Source organism: Callionymus lyra, chromosome 3, assembly GCF_982586985.1.
Source record: "Callionymus lyra chromosome 3, fCalLyr1.hap1.1, whole genome shotgun sequence".
Lineage (NCBI taxonomy): Eukaryota > Metazoa > Chordata > Actinopteri > Syngnathiformes > Callionymidae > Callionymus > Callionymus lyra.
The window spans coordinates 21,813,494-21,830,068 of NC_141820.1; positions in this window are offsets into that span (position 1 = coordinate 21,813,494).

Here is a 16,575-nt window from a genome sequence, read left to right on the forward strand (position 1 = left end):
AGTTAAGTCTCTGTGGTACTTTTGGAGTTCTCAAGCATGGTCTTGGTCCAGAGCCCACTCCTCAGAGAACAACTGACAATTTGACAAACATCTTAGTATTGACTCTGTCTGTGCTGGTGTTGGAAGTGTCTCGGCCAAGGTGGTCTGGACTCCAAGTCTACTGTCTACTCTGTCTGCTATAATATCCAAATGAACTGCTGTGGTTTTTAATGCATTCCAATTATTATAACGTAATTTTTGCCAAAAAAATATTTATTGTCTTTTTATTGTCTATATGCTTTTGGACAGCAGGAGGAAACTAAAGAGTGTGGGTGAAAACAAGGGTCCCTCGAGAGGTGCCTCGAGCTGGACTCTCACAGTGCAAAGATATATTATATATATTTCTAACAACCAGGAATAACACCCCAAATATAAAAGTCACTTTCAATAAGCTAATTATATCACGAGAATGCAAATGAAAACATAGAAATTAGATGTTATATTCTCCCACGCTAATAAAGTTGCCAAAAATGTAATAAGCTAAAATGATCGTAGACCGAGGGGGTCACATTTATTTGAAGAGAAAGCGGCCGATTGACACTTTTCTGCCGATCTTTAGCAGCCCCTCGGAGGATACGTCTCACCCACAGTTTGTCTTCCTTTCATGATAAAATATACAAGGACAGGATTGTTTGTGTTTCATTTCAAGGTGTGGGGACTCTCGGGGTTTTCTCAAAATATTCCCATGAGATTGCACTTCCTGCGGGATCTTCTGTCACGAAGTGTTTTCATGAGAAGGAAAGGTTTGATAGAAATCCATGGTGACTCATCCAGAGACGAACTCTCAGCGCTCTGAGCGTGTTTGGGCGAGTTTCACATAACCCTCTAAAAAAAAAAGAAAAGACTGTCCATTTTGCTTTTGTAATGTGCTGTAGCTCCATTAGTAGATCTGTTGAGTGGTGAGATGAAGCATCTTCAAGTACAAGGATGGAGACAATTATATATATATATTTCATATGAAAAGACAACATGCCAAACAGAAATGGGAGAACACATGAAAACTGAAATAATACAAATGTGCTTTATCCTTCTTAGAAAAATGTACCTCTTGAGAAGAAAACACTCTTTTCCACTATTTATACCAACATTTTATACCAACCATCTCGTATTTGTAATACAAGTCAATAACAATTCAGTTTTGATGTAGGTCTAGGTCCATTTATTTCGGCCCTAGGGAGCTTTAGATACCATTTGTTTGCTGATTGTTTGCATTCTAAACCCTAATGAAACCCCTCAAAAGAACCTAAACCAAAAATGATTTAAAAGATAGAATTTTATGAGAATGCTTACAAATACAGTTGTGCCTTTTTCTTTTGTTGGATATAAAGAAAGTGCTTGGTCCGAGAAACCATACTTTCTAAAGCTACATGACCGTGTCCCTTAATTTTCCAAGACAAAAAACAACTGATGTAATAGTTTTGCTCATAAAACACGGAATTTAAGAAGTTTTAGTCAAATGTATTTTTTTGAGATGCAGATTTTTTCATGAAACTGATGGAAGGAGAAGCAACTCTGGATATTTGAGGGCATGGGGAGTTATGATGCTTTGAGAAGAACCAAGAAAAAGAGCATTGACTCCACAATGATAATGCATCTGTACTCTAGCACATGGATGTTAAGAAACCCTTAATTGGAACCACGTGAGGCTTCGGATAAAATAAAAGTTTTTAAAAAATCAAAACACGCTGCATTTTTAATTTAAACAACAACTATCTATGTTCATAATGATTTCAACAACCATGTCTGAGCACTTTTACATGTATTTTCTACTTTTATATATTGTTTCTGAACACTTTCACTTCCTTATCTTGTCCTTACTCACCGCCCCCGTCTTTAACTTCACACTCTATTTCCTGTCCTATTGTGACGGTCTAAACCACACATAAGGTCTCTCTAATTATACGTAACAAATCCCCACTAAAACATTCCACATCCTCGCTCGATTTCCACTTCGACCCCAGTGAACAGGGTCTTATCGTCAACTCCCTGCGATGGTCGACATTCTCATGAACCCCTGCTGAGGAATCCACGCTCCCATGTGCCCTTTGATCCCAGCATATGTTGATAAATCTTAAACATGGACTGTTGAAGAATCTGCTTGACCAACGTCTTGAGACCTCTGTGCTTTATAGCGCAGGTGGGTCCAGTTAGTCCCACGCCACAGTTGGACTTGTCGAGGCGTGACGGTGTCAGACGTTAATCATATGTAGGACAGGATGTGACCGTCTCTGGCTGTAAACATCCTTATGCCACAGTGGCCCTGTGGAAGCGTCACAGGAAAACCACATGGTGGAAGAAAACATGTACATGTTTGGACGTTCTCCAGGCGCAGGCTGGGAAGATGTTTACCAAGAGATTTAGAAAAGTCCAGACCGTTGAGGGCTTGCGGGAGATTGGTCACATGGTCAACACGTCAAACGAATGCAAGATGCTCATTTGATTGTTATGGATCACGAATCAAGGATCTTCAATTGATACGGGAATGAAAGCTGAACTAATATCTGAAATAATACCAACTCTACCAAGCTGGACTATTCTAAGGCTCTGAGAGAGTGGTTCAAGATGAACGACTTCCACCAGTGCATATGTATTATTGAAGCCACGGAGGTCGTTTACCTTGACCCAGAAGCAACACAAAGGATAAAACAATTATATTTGTTTTCGTGGGCCTTCGGGTCACCCTGACCCTGAGATAACACAATTGCTAATAAAAACATCCTTAAAAGGATAAAACCACATTGAATGTTTTTGGGCCATCGGGTCACCTTGACCTTAAGATAACACAAGGGTTAATAAAACAACCTCAACGTTGGAACGATGTCGGCAGACAGAAAAAAGAAACAACACAAATAGTTTCCCTCAGCAGGTCTGGAATACTTACCGTGAACTTTTAGAATTAGCCCAGTTGCACTCCAGAGTCCTTAACTCTCCAGTAAGTCTCTGGAATAACTAATAAATCAACATGTAGTCGCCACAGTACAAGTTTATTTGAATGGATTGATGTGTTTTGTAAAGTCACGTTAAACGTTGGTTGCTGGCTCTTATTAGACCTGCTTGTGTCTCTAATAAGATTTGATTGAATCATTCTGATTTTACATTAGGGATGTCAGTATCTTCTTTTGCAACAAACATGATGGGTTTAACTAAAACAAATGACCTGGTTGTTCCCACGTCCAGATCTCTATATCCACATGTCTTTGGTATTGTTGCAGACACAACTGTGTTTAAACTACGTTCATCAAGAAAAGACCTGCTGCCCCTTTTGAAACAACCTTGTTCAAACACAAATAAAAATAAAAAGAAATAAAATATAAAATAATAAATAAAATTTCGATAAAATAAAGGGGCATCTCTCAAGACCTATAACAGCAACAGCTATATTTATTTTTATATTACTAAAGATGTAGACCCTCAAGTCATCCTTAATTCTACCATGTAGCTCTATCGTACGTGTAAATAAATACATACATTTCAAACATTATGTATTTCACAATGTTTTATAAATGTGTTTCAGTTCATCTCTTTGTCTTAAAGTTACTTTAAATAATGTACATGTGTGAACCTGAAGTCAATTCCTGTATTTAGTAAATTGCATTTTCTTCTATGAACTATAGATCTACAGTATTACGGTATTTTTTGTAGATTAGATTAGATCGATTTTTTATCTTCTTTGGGTATTTAAGTACTGTATGTACTAATGTTAGTCTTTTATCCACTGTAATGTACTTTCATTTGCTTTGTGTATACAAATCTTCATGTAACTACAGCTTTTGTGTACAATCAAATACATATTTTTAAAATAAAATATATTATTAAAATACGTCACAAGGAGAAGCTTCCCAAAACATGAATCATGTCCATTGTTTAGTTAATACATGGTTTCCATCCTCAATAAAATGCATTTGTCATTTTATTTTATATGTTTGTTTGAATTATTCTTAAAGCAAAAGTCAAATCAATAGACCAGCAACTCAAGTAAGCAAGTGTGTAGCATGTGGCTAACAGATTAGCCACATGCTCGGTCTGGAGGTTTAACATGCTTTTGTGTTGAAGGAAGATTCGTAAATAACAATGTAACACATGAATCAACTTTGGTATTTAGTTTAATTAAAACTCGCTCTACATAGTTGGATCATAAATAAGTCTCACTCACAAACCATAATCACGACACGAGAAGATCTGTTGAGCAAGACTTTAAAAATGAAACATACTTTTAATACTAATTGACGTCCGTCCGTCTGTCACGACCCACATCTCGCTCACAGGAGTCTGCTGTCGGCCGACCCGCTGCGTTAGAGCAACATCTCTTCAAGATAAATGACCCACAACTGCAATATAAACACATTCCAGTATTCCCGGGGCGAGGATTACAGAGTGTTAGCATCAGTGTGAAATCTTCTCGGCCAAAACTCCTTTTTCTTAATGCGAGAGTTTCCAGTGTCCGCGAGGGGAACTCTGTCGCGCTGCAACACAAATAAACATTTAATAGAAATATAAGGTAAATACAAGAGTGATCTAGACGAGAGCCCCTGAATGTGGACCGGCAGATTGGACATTCCGGTCATACCTGCTGTTATTTGAAACACCATTCATCAGGACTATAGAGAAGAACTGCAAATATTTATCTGAACTGCAGAATCTTGACCTGTTGATAGTTTATTCGTACTTAAAAAGAATGTGTAGTCCAAACAAATGCAAATGATCAGGAGATCTTGTGATGCAATTCATTCATTTGTTCATTCTCTTAGAGAGGCTGAGGCCTTTCTCTTTGAGGCAGGAGACACGCTGAACACAAACCCTTCACATTCAGGCCGAGAGGAGGGAAATTACTTTTAATGACGGTCCACATAGTATACACTGACTATTGTGAGGGGTCCTCAAGCTTAAGGAAGAAAGACATAGATCAAATCATTTTAGATAAGGATCTTGTTGTCTGTCTTCCGCGCCCCTCGCTTGTGTATTTGTCTTGAGACATTATCTCCCCGAGCTGGAACCGCATTGGAACCACATTGAAGCTGGGCTGCATACGGACACTTTTCACAGTCACACTTAAACTGTAATGTTTTTGGACTGTGGGGAAAAAGACAGAATTGTTGGTGAACAATTACATTTTCATAAAATATATCTCACTTTTTATTCTGAATTCCGTAATTGTGTCTTCTATATAAATGTTGAGTAAATATATAATTTGAAATGATCATCATTGATATAAATGCACTTGTGTAAGAATATATTTAATACTTAATTTGTTTCCATGTATTTCCTCTTCCTACTTTATGACTCCATTTCCTGCTGTAATACATTCCACCTGACTTTCCCTTTCTTTCTCTCCTTCTTCGTGGTGGGATCACATTTTACTTTTTAGATTATAATCATACCTCTAGAAACCTACTTACTGTGTAACACATACAAAGGATTGAAATGTATTCAAAGGCCCACGGTGCTACAAAAAAAAGAACTATATGAGAAACAAAAGCTAAAGTATATTAAGTATAACGGTGTTCTACACGAAAAGATATCAAACATCACAGATGATTTCTATTAAAGCTTCTGCTCTGCAGTCTTCTCATTGGCAGTTTCTCCGATGAATCTGGAGAGTTCGGTGAGTGCATTCTTTCCTTGAACTTAAGTGCAACTGTCACCATGGACTCCATGGGTTGAAACTCAAATTAAAATTCATCTCATCATGTCTGTACTAATAAGCAAGTCACGATCTTCTCCCACTAGTGGGATGTTTTGATTTAGGCGGATAAAAGATGTTTGGACAGTTGGATGACTACAACCACACACCGGTGTCTGAGCCTTTACCCTGGGTTTTTAACCCTCTTCTTACTTTTAGTGGTCACGATGAGTGACCCAAGTTGAATCCCCTGACCTTAGATAACCCTTCACCCTCAAATCAAATTACCACGAGGTCTCCAAACACGGCCAGTTCACAGGAAACGTTTTCTGAGTTTGCAAGATTTTACTTGAAGGTTCTGTTTGTTGATACTGATTGAGGCAGACTTTAAATCTGTGTTGCCCCTAACACAACATTTCTCCTCAGGTCTGTTGGTTCTTTTGCTTGCAAGCTAGAGTGGATTTTGGACCGTATTGGATCAGTTCAGACAGAGTTTGCTTCGTCACAGCTTTTCAGTTCAACCTCTTATCGTACCAAAACATACCCAACTGTTCACAATCATCATCCAACTACACACACTTAAACACACACACACACACACTTTTCCAGAACATGAGTTACAGAGTGTCCCTCCCAGTTTAATACTCTCTCTTTAACATCCATGTTTGGTGAATGAAACATTTCATGCCCCATCCCAGCTACACGAGCCGTTGATCAAAAGTAAGAAAAACAGACACGAAAAGGCTTCATCGCTCAAGGCCAGGTTCACACCTTCAAAGCTATTTAATCCTATCAAGTATGATTCCTACAGAAGAAGTGATGAAATAAACCAACAGTGATACAATTAAAGATCACTCATTTTATTAGAAAATATCTTAAACATATTATGAGCTTTTTACCATCAGTTGACTACCATGTTTTTCTGTGTTTTACGTCATTGTGTTCCGTGAGCTTGTGTTGACCACCATGTATTTTTAAGTAATTTGCACTTTTTAAATTATGTTCCATCAGTTTCTATTGATCATTGTGAATTCTTTTGAGTGTGTTGACTGCTGTGTATTCCTGTTTAGCATTTATTAATAGAATAGTAGTATTGTATTATTTTGTTCCATGGTTTTGTATTGACCACCATGTTTTTTTTGTTTTTGTTTTAGCTTTTTGAATTCATTGTTCTTTTCTGTAAGGGTTGACCTTGATGTGTTTTTGTTGCGTTTTGTATTATTGTGTTCCCTGATAATGACCCTTTTAAAGGTAGATTCAATAAATGTAGATACAGAAAACAAAATGATAGACTGTTATTATTGTTATAGACTGTATTTTCTGGAACTCCTGATGTGTTATCAATTTTATCTCGATCTTTAAAGTATATACTTTATTGAATATTGTTTTGATTGTTTAAGCGCTTTACAAATAAAAATGACTTACTTACTTACTTATTCAAGTTCCGCTAATATATTTATCCTCAATAATGACCATAAAAGTACATGGCAGGTAAACAAGCAAGATCTTTGAATGCAATGAGTTTGCGAACATCGAAGAGACAGTTATTGGTCTTTATGAATTTATGCTTCACCATAAGTTCTATGTGTCTGTCTATGAGGTTTAAAGTTTGAGTATTATATGTGAAATGTTTGACCCGGACTGTGTGAAAACAGAAGACGGAAGAAGAAATTACATTATGGAGATGAACCTGTCTCTGAAAATTGAATTTAGAATGTAAATGACTTCACACCTTGTTGGTGTCTGAGTCTGTTGGATTTTCTCCTCTGTCAATCACACAGAAAAATGGCAGTGTGGTGAAAAGAAAATATATAAGCTGTATTAAACAACTAGTGCATGTCCTTTTGGGCAGTTTTTGAGTGAAGGGGTTATTTGATCCAAATGAAGGACTAAATGTTAGTTTCAAACATTCTTTGGAGGAATGAACTACTCAATGGTTTGAAAATGAAACACAGTTGCATTTCTTGCTCTGTTTCAAAACCTTTTTTTAATCAATCTTCCTTTCACAGCTAAGTACTTGACTTGACAGCTTTTATTAAAAACTCCCGACTGTGAAATTGTATAGTACCATTATATGGACCTCGGTACAGCTCAAAGCCGCTGCTGTGAAAACCTGAGTTTATGCAGAAAATGACACCTCTTGCAGTTCCACATGTATGGTAAAGTTAATCATTAGGTGGGACTTGGTACCGTTCAAGAGCAGTGACCCCAGAAATCAGCAGCTGAGTGTCACACTTTCACTGCACTTCTTTCTGTGGTCTCTGTTATCAGCTTCGCCTCCGTCCTTCTATTCATGTGTTGATAGGCGGCAAACATAGGGTGAAAGAGCTTGAGAGTGAATGCTACACAGGATGGATTTTATTTGTATCACACAGAACATTTCCATAATAAACTTTGCATCCCAGATGCAGCTGTTAGTGATCTATACATATTCAGGCTCTATGGAAATCCAAGAATTTATTCGAATTCATCAATATTTGCTGTAAAAAAAAAGTTTTTAAATGCTATCACTTATATAGCACTTTTTCTTCTCAAAGTGCAACTTATGTATTTATTTAAGTGTGTCTTAAATAGATCTAGGAAGTGTATTGTACCGTATGTGTATGTTTGTACAAAACTGTCTTTTCATTGAAATCTTTACATTAGAAAATGTGCTTAAGCCCCGCCCACTGAAAACATTTTTCTGAAGATGAAATCTTGTTTACCATAACCACGCCCACTCTGCTTTGATTGGTCAAGCACCGAGGTATGTAACTGTGCATCATCCATCCAGAAAGTCTCCACGTTCAAAGGACTCGTTTTATAAACAAAGTAGGGTGTGATTAGAGCTGGCTGGAGGAGGAGTGAAGCTATTATTACATCATAACGGACTCTGCTCTTTTAACCTCTTATTCACCGACATTCCAGAAGGGAGAGAACTTTATAAAGTAATAACTTCAAAACTTGGTCATGATGAGGGACTTACTGCTTCTTGGAGAGGAAGACTTCAACATTTAAATGTGAGTGAGTCAGGAGAGTTGGTTTTTCACATGAGTTGCTCTTTGAGCACTCGATTTACACTAATAGACTCACCCATTCACAAACTGATGGGAGTAGGCTGCAAGGCAGCACACCATCTCCCCGTCAGGAGCAATCTGGGTTAGGTTTCCTGCTCAGGGACACAGCATTAAGACCATATCCAGACCTGGGATTTAGCCTTTAACCTCTTAGCCACAAGCCAGTGTATGCTCCCAACTATGTCAGGTATAGGTAACTTGTTAAGTAGTTAATTAAAAACAATATAAAAAAGTTCACTAAACAAATAGTGGAGGCCAACATGCTCACTAGTTAACTACTTTAATCTCTTTTGTGAGTAGACATGGTGGCTCAAACTAGTTTACTAGTTAAAGCGTTACAGGCTTTAACTAGTAAACTATTTAAATTTTTGCCTTCACTAGTAACGCCATTTCATGAAAATAGTAAAACAAGTTTACTGGTGAGTTAAATTCAAATTTGACTAGTTAACATTTCAGACATTCGGCAGCTCAAAGTTAACTAGAGTGTGTTTTTACAGCTGGTATCAAGGACATGGAATTAATACTCAAGTTTATTTTGTACATTTTTTTTCACATGAGCCGTATCAATAACATTGTAATGAATTGTATTCTAATCCCAGACCAGTGAGTGCTCCTCACATTCTCGTCACGCCTTCTTGTTACCGAAACACATTTCCGATTAAGGAACTCATTAATAATCCAATCCGGAGGAGAATGAGGGCTCGAATTGGGAATGGCCGCAGGCTATGAAGGAGCTTCACAACAGTGATGTCTCATTTGATGTTTTGCAAACGGAGCACATTTAAATAGCAACAATTTGCGGTGATACAAAATAAATCATTTTGACTTCAATTTATTAAAAAAGATCCATAGAAGTTTAAAAGTTTTAAAGTCTGAATAGTTCTACGATTAAGAAAAGTTGGAAAACCCACTTGTAACAACAGTCTGTTCACTTTGTGACCAAAGAAAGAAATATCACACATGTTTGGTTAACAAAACAAACTAGTTCTGGCTTCTTTAAAGGCACACAAGTTTAAAGTTTACACAACTAAAATAAAATTCTTCCCTCGCAAAAGACACATTCTAATTCACCACAGCAAAAGCAACTGGACCCCAAACCAGTTATATTTCCAGAAGCATTTCCACACACAGCACAGCAAACCATTGAAACAATTGATAATTAAGTCGGCGGCTATTTTACAACTGAAGCTCAAACAGGACTTGCAGATATTTGCAATACTAGTCTTATCAGTGGCTGCTATTAATGATGTGGCCGTCGTCTTTAATAGAGAACCTAGCCTGACAAACCAGTGCTGTCAAGAGTTTATACATGTATATGGTTCAATTAATTAATCTAATTAATCACTTTTTAATCAAAATAAATGCAGAGAAACGTCCTCAACTTGACCTATTATTCCATGTCAGTGAATAACTGTCAAATCGTGAGGTTGGTATATATAAGAAAAAAGTTTCTTCTTGAACTAATTCATAGTTTTGAACAGACTTGAAAAGATGCAGTTCTAGTCGTCAACATTCTGCTGTATTTGAGACTCAAGTGTTGCTGCAACCTTTAGTTTCCACCAGCTGGGCTGAATATCAATGTGTTCTTTCGTCTAACTCATCAGAAAATGAAAATAAGACATCAGGTCTGTATGAAATGCTGGAACTGACTTCACCCCGACAACTCATAGAGATACAAGTACATAGAGAACAATATAAAAACACCTATTTTACAGAGGAAAACAACTTAACAACAACAATTTTAAAGGGCAGCTAATGCAAAAACCCAAACCTTTGACTCACTCACATGTTTGAATGTTGAAGTCTTTCTCTCCAAGATGCAGTAAATCTCTCATCATGACTTTGTTTTAAAGTTATTACTTTATACAGTTCTCCGTCTGAAATCTCAGAGAACGAGAGGTCAGAGATTCCTTTATGAAGTATTAATTGCTTCACTCCTCCTCCAGCCAGATGTAATCACACCCCCCTTTTTTATACATCGAGTCCCTTGGAGGTGGAGACTCCTGGGATTGATGACATGTGGTGACAAACCTTTATGCTTGACCAACTAAAGCAGAGTGGGTGTGGGTATGGTTAACACGATTTAAGCTTGAGAAAAACAGTTTTCTAATGTAAATATTTCAATGAAAAGAAAGTTTTGTACAAACAGAAACATACTGATGACACAATAGAGTCCAACATCTATTTAAGACACACTTAGATCAACACATTAGTTGCCATTAAAAGTTAGAGATTAAAAATGTGATCAATGTAATTAAAACAATAGAAGATGATATAATGGATTATTCACATAATTTGACACTCCTAGTAAAAATCCATATCTCAGAGAAGAAATGTTGACTTATAAGAGACTAGAAAGAGTTTATAAAGTAATAAATAAATACATTTTTCTTCAAAATAGTGATGTCAGAGGACAAAGGGATTTTGCTGAATCTTTTGAATTTCAAGCTTTTCTTACTGCTCTCTCGCCCGAGAATCCATCATAGTCTGTACATTGCACTGGTTCTTCAAAGCATGTCTATAATTCATTGTAGCCTCTTAGGTCATTTGTGGAAAGAAATGGACTGTCTAAACTAGACTGCAGGGGATACCGCAGTATCGTACCGGCTGCTGAAAAGGGATAAATACTTCATTAAACTGAGGGGAAAAGAAACTCAAAGCATCTGTACGTGGATGTAATTTCAAGTCTCACTGCTGGAGCTCTCCGGCTCTTGTTCCTGATCGTGTCCCAGGATCAATACTGATGGTTTGCCACGAAGAAAAAAAGAGCCACTTCTTTTGAGAATGACTAGAAATTGATTTATGAGTCAAAGCCTGAGTCCAGATTGTAATGTTCATTGGAGGAAATAAATGATGGTAGAGTTAATTGAAGAAAACCACGGAGGACCAGAAGAAGGGTTTTCTCGAGTCAGGTAAATTACTGTGAATTATTATTTGATTTGTGTTTCCCTGTTGACAGAGGCCCAGTTGTGTTTCCCTTTAGTCATATATATTGTTGTCCTATTGCACCCATAGCTGTTTTTTTACAGAATTTTTCTTTAAAAAAAAAAAAAAAACTTTCTTTAGACATTAGAACAAACTTCAGTTTATTTTTTACATGTGAAAAGTATTTTTGGGGAACACAATAAGTTGTGGGTTATTTAATCTAATTGTAATAATATTGCAATACATAAATAATAATAATAATAATAGTAATATTTATCATAACCTCTGAGCGTATCTCTTAGCATCATCATGTTCTAACAACATGTTATGCAACCGTGTGTGTCAACAGTTCCACACAAACTGTTGACTGTGACTCAACCTTTCTCCTCATGCATACAGATGAACCATTAACATTCTTCCATGATGGGATGGTTGGTATATGTTGCTCCAGGGGGAAGAAGCGATTTGCAGTGGTTTACTAAGATTGCATGTGCAAATGAAAAGGAGTTTAAATTGTTGTAGAGGCAACATTTTGAAGAGAAACAAATTGTTAGTTTTTTTTTTATCTATGAAGGGTTTTGCGAAATATATTTGTATATATATATATAGATATATATATAGATATAAATAAAGACAAGATTTAAACCACATTAAGAACATATAAGGGACTTGTATAGAGTATAGCGTCATAATGGGATCCATAAAAATTACTTACTTACTTACTTACTCTCCCGTAACCTCTCTTTCGCTGAAATTTCAAATGGCATCTTGGAAAGGAAGACTTTAACAATTGAAACATGCGAGTAAAGAGCGTTGCGTTTTTCACTTGAGTTGACCTTCAAGCATGGATGAAATCACTTCCCCCAGTGTCATCGTCGCAAAGAGCCAGCGCACACGTACCTCACAAACTAACAAGGTAACGCAGGACAACCAAACTGACGCACTGGCCAGTAGACTTGAACACAGTAGAGAGAGGATTTGCTCAAGAAATACTTATTTTAAATTTAATTTAATCTGTATGTTGATCTGTACAAAGAAACACTGTACATTTCTTAATTAAAGAAACGCTAGAAGAAGACACATCTTTCTGAAGCATATTTAAAAATGTAAGAAATGAATGTCGATTTGTTTAGTTTTTTCAAGTTCCCACTATTAAGGGACAAAAAAAAGCGTTGATTAAAATGTGTCTAAAATAGATGTTGGACTCTATTGTATCATCAGTATGTGTCTGTTTGTACAAAACTCTCTTCCTTGAAATATTTACATTACAAAATGTGCTTAAGCTCGGCCCACTGAAAACACTTTTTTGTTTTGGAGTTAAAATCTTGTGTACCATGACCACGCCCACTCTGCTGTGATTGGAGATCTAGCATCAAAGTTTGTCACCGCACGTCATCAATCCCAGAAGTCTCCACCTCCAAGGTACTTGTCGTGTAATCAAAGCGGGGCGTGATTACAGCTGGCTGGAGGAGGAGTGAAGCCATTATTATCTCATAATGGACTTCTCGTAACCTCTCGTTCGCTGAGATCTCAAACTGAATCTTGGTGTTATCCTCACGAAAACCCAGCGCCCACGTACCCCACAAACACACAGGACAACCAAACTGACCAGAAGACTTGAACACATACAGTAGAGACCCGACTTCTCTCGCCATGGTGATGTATGAGCTAATAAGTGCTGAGCAAAACACACAATCATTTGTGTCCATCAATATCCGTCCAACATAAATTAGTTGATAATTGGACAAGTTCCCAAGTGGACTGACTGATCACCATGGCGATGCACATGTGTGCCTCATTCGTCAAAATCAAACCTCTGGCCATCTCTTCGACTGATGACAGAGGTATTTGATGAATCGTCGTTCAACTAACGGACTTCCGTTAGAGTTTAGTTACATAACCGTCAAAACATTTGACCCTCAGAGAAAATACTTCTTATGTAATAAAACTAAAACTGTCCTTACTAAAGCATCAGTTTTTTTGTGTGGACATCCATTCCACAGACACGGGGGCTAAAATGTCAGACGTAAAAAAAAAACAGTCTAAATTGATTTAGGTCTCAGTTTTATTGTTTAATGTTTTATGCCATAACAAAACTAGTCTCACAGACGGAGACACTCTCTCCCTTGTCTCATTGAATTCCCTGCTTCTGCAAACAATTCTTTTAAAGGTTAACATATAATTGTGAAGATTTAAGATGTTCGCTTGCTAGAAAACCAAAAATCTCCTTGTGGTACGATCATCTTCATGCGTATGTCGTCTCCTGTTGGTCTCTTAGAAAGACTTCGAAGCCGGGATGAGCATGTGTCTGAGCAGCCATCATTCACTTGTCTCTTTGAATTCTCTCACTTTCCTCTAAATGATCAGATCTAAATTCTGATCACAAAACATGGCAAGTCATTCGTCATATTCAGTGTCAAATATTTTTATTTTCCAGAGTACAGAGTTGCTATGGTTATGCCTTTTACCTGAGGCCGCTCTCTGTGATAAACGGTGAGCCTGATATGAGCACAGTGAGTCACCGGATCAAACTTGCAGCATTAAATTATCGTGGGTAAGTTTATAATTTTGTTCATGTTTGTGTGTTGAATGTGACCTAAGTCTGAGGTCTTAGAGACACAATGGTTGGAGACCACTAGAGTAGCCGCATGGTGTGTTTTTTGCTTTATGTACCTGCCACACTTTGATGGCTTTATTATTCTTTATATTATATTGTACTATTATGATATTTTTGTTGTTTGATTTTTGCTACTTCAAAACCAGGAGTGTCTGCATGAATCTGAGATGTTTCTTAGGGATGTTTGGCTTGGTTTTGGTGAAGTTACACTTAAGATTGGTGATGTTAAGGTCCTAAAGAGGAGCATTCTGGGAGAAAATCTTTGTATAGGAAGACTGAATGTGCGATTAAAACTTGATTTTTTTAAGTTTCAGGTCATCGGAGAAGGTCAAACTATTTGAATTACACTATTCACATTGCAACATTTGTGTAGACAATTTTCAAAGTTGGTTTAATAAACAAAATCTGTTTAAAAAAAAATTGGTGAAAAGAATGTAGGAACCTACAAGAAGACAATAAACTGGGGTCGTCTGGTGACATGATCTTCAGGTACTGACAGGGTTGCTCTACATTAGGCCACATTCTAAGGTAGGGTTAGTTGGTTAACTGGCCACTGTCCATGCAACAGCATGAGATGGGAAGCAAAATCCAATCACTTCCATGGCCCTCGAGCAATAACTAAACTTCTGTGCGTGTAGCGGTTGCCTGCGGATGTCATTGGCGCGAGGAGGAAATCCTCAGTTCCTGAGAGGAAAGGAATGAATTTAAACACACAAATGAACATTGTGTTTACTATTTACATCCCTGACCTTTGTGTTGTTGTAACCCGGTCATGTGGCGTCAACCCATCAGCCACTATGTTTTTCTAACTGCTGCTATGTTGTCTCTCTGTCTGATTTCAAGGCAGCCTTGGACTGTCACTTTTGTTTAGGTCTCTATTAAGGCCACAGTCAGATAGGATTTGTAGCGTCTCAATAAATTGAAAGCAAGATATTGCTTTGCACTAGTAATAAATGTGGCCGTAATAATGTTTGCATCTCCGCTCTATGTGTATCGAGGCCCAGAATCTCAACATCTGACTTCTAAAACATTGGATGTAAAATGATGGATATTATTATTATTAATTCGATACTGTATTTGCCCTCTTCTTCCAGAGCCGCTGCAAGAAGAGGGCAAGACGCGAATGTATCCGAATGTTTGAGTGTGCCTTGTTTGTGTATGATTATTGAGTGATCAAGTCTTGGATCCCTGGGAAACACTCTCTTTTTGTTTTACTACTGCTGTATGTACAACCAAATGACAATAAAAGTGATTTGATTTGATATGATTTGTATGTGATTTACTTTGGATGAGGAGTCTTTATTCAGGAAATTACACTGTCAATCTTATTTTTATTAAAGGAAAGATCTTCACCATTCTTTGTATTGTAATATCTTCGGCTTGAATAGCCTTGGGAGAAGCGTTCAGGTCATTTTTACATAAGTGGAGTGAATCTGGAGAAAATTGCATTTACAAAATCCTCATTTTCTCTGTGTTCTTTGTTCAATGGAGGCTTGTGTCAATTTCCTATATAGTCACTCTGGTTTCTTCCCATAGTCGTTGAGTATTTGGTTCCCTTTAAATATATACTTTATTGAATATTGTTTTGATTGTTTAAGCGCTTTGTGACCCTGGTCTGGAAAAGCGCTATACAAATAAAATTTACTTACTTACTTACTTACTTTAAACATATTTAAAACTGTATGTATTCACCGTAAGCTTAGGTTTGACGCATGTACTTAGAACAGGAAGTGTAGTTGTTTATGTACATATGTAACGACCTGGAGATATTGTCTCCTGACCCTGTGACTCTGTGAAAGAAATACTTGTTTCCCAAACACATAAATATATCACTACTTTTCTCCTCCATACGTTTAGTTAAACCAGCTATTCTACGAAACTAACTAGAACAAGTGTCTTAAGACGCACATGACCTGAGAAAAATGTCTCCACCTGAGGCGAAGATCCGTATGAATATTATCCTTCTGTGATTTGTCAAAGAGCAGGCAAGTTCATCTGCATCACCCTGTGGTGGAAAAGACATAAAATTGACTCACAATCTCCACATTTGTTTTAGGAAGCAGTTTTTTTTCCCATCGTAAAAAAGCCATAATTACTGACATATAAGCAAAACAAAATTAGATAGAATTAGAATTAGATTGAAGTCCCTTATTTAATTTAATAAGTAAGTAAGTGAGTACGTTGGTTAGTAAGTAATATAATACCGGACAAGCGTTTGACACAAGGCCGCACCAAAAGAGAAAAAAAAAATATTCAATTTTTGTTGTTATAACTGTCGCAAAGGTGTTTTATTTAGGAAAAAATGTTTCCAAAGTCAT